The sequence below is a fragment of the Podarcis vaucheri genome (assembly GCF_965113315.1).
Source record: "Podarcis vaucheri genome assembly, chromosome: 12".
NCBI classification, from domain to species: Eukaryota; Metazoa; Chordata; class Lepidosauria; order Squamata; family Lacertidae; genus Podarcis; species Podarcis vaucheri.
Genome location: NC_138750.1, coordinates 3,156,659 through 3,158,531, shown reverse-complemented (window position 1 = coordinate 3,158,531; position 1,873 = coordinate 3,156,659).

Below are 1,873 nucleotides of genomic sequence, written 5' to 3'. Positions count from 1 at the left end.
ATTGCTCCCGTCGATGTTCAATCTCTTCTCCCTGTTCTTTTGCAGAATTAAATTTTTCATTTCTCTATCTTTGAATATCACCAAACAGTCTCCTGGAAACTTCTTAGCCTTTGTTGATCTCACTTTGATTCTGAAAGCATTTTGTATTGTTTTTGCTACGTCCTCTTCCTGCATCTCAAGCCATATGGCAATTTCTTTAATTAATTTCTCCTTTATTTCTTCTCCTTGGGACTCTGGTACCATTCTAAATCTCAGATTATTCTCCTTCTGTCTCAGTTCATTCATCCCAATAGCGTCCCACAATTCCTCTTGTGTCTTGTTAACCTCTGCTACTTCTGCTTTAATTTTTTCTTCTTCTTTTCTAATCTCCTTGACTTCCGTTTTAACCTTCCTTGCCCCTTGGAAAGAAGCATACATCACTTTGATACCCAAGCAAGACTCTGATCTAAATCAGGTTAAAAATTTTAGGCTGATCTCGCTTTTGAACAATGATTATAAATTATTTGCAAACATACTAGCAAACAGGTTAAAAAAGGTATTGAAGGAATTAATACATAAAGATCAGGCGGGTTTCCTGCCAGGTAGACAAATGAAAGACAATATTAGAAATATAATTAATATTTTGGAATACCTGAATGCTAAGAATGACAAACAAGCGATGTTAATATTTGTGGATGCAGAGAAGGCCTTTGATAATATTTCTTGGGAATTTTCTTGTTAAAGAATTTTGAAATGATGGAGGTGGGACAATCGTTTTTAAATGGTATTAAGGCTATATATATGGATCAAAGAGCTAAATTAATAGTTAATAATGTGATGATGGAAAATATAAAGATAACTAAGGGAACAAGACAAGGATGTCCTCTATCACCTCTGTTATTTATCACGGTCCTGGAAGTGTTTTTAAGGGCAATTAGAAGTAATGATCAGATAAAAGGGGTAACGGTGGGTAGAAAAGAATTTAAGGTTAAAGCCTTTGTGGATGACTTAGAAATAACTTTGGAGGACCCCATGAACACGGTAACAGAAGTGTTGAAAGAAATGGACCAGTTTGGTCAATTGGCAGAATTCATTCTGAATAAGAAAAAAACTAAAGCAATTACTAAAAATATAGATTCGGAGAATGTAAACAGATTACAGCAGCAAACGGAAATAGAAGTGGTAAAGAAAGTTAAATATTTAGGAGTTTGGTTAACCCCAGGAGTATTGACTTGTTTCAGAATAATTATATTCCAACATGGAATAAGATCAAAAGGGACTTATAGGTGTGGGGAAGAATGAAATTGTCATTTTGGGGAAGAATTGCAACGATAAAAATGAATGTGCTACCGAAGATGTTATTCTTGTTTCAAACAGTTCCAGTAATCAAAGGGGCAGGGATTTTTAAAAATTGGCAACGAGAAATTTCAAGGTATATCTGGCAGGGTAAGAAGCCGAGGATAAAATTCAAGATATTGACGGACGCAAAAGAAAGAGGAGGCTTTGCCCTGCCAGACTTGAAATTGTATTACGAAGCATCTTGCCTCTGTTGGAATGGATGAAATTAGAAGACACGGATGTGTTAGATCTTGAAGGTTTTGATAATAGATCCGGGTGGCACGCGTATTTGTGGTATGACAAGAGACAAGTACAAAAAGGTTTTGAAAATCACATTATAAGAAGGTCTTTGATTGAAGTGTGTAGGGAAGTGTGTAGGAAAGTGTGTAGGAAAGATATAAAAACTTAAAGTTAAGGACTATGTGAATGACTGGCTGCACTATTTACAAATTAATGAGATGTTTATAAAAGATTTAAATCAGAGGGGTTTTGCTGACAAAGAATCAAAATTTCAGACAGAAATATTGAATAATGATTATAAGAATTTAGCAAAAAT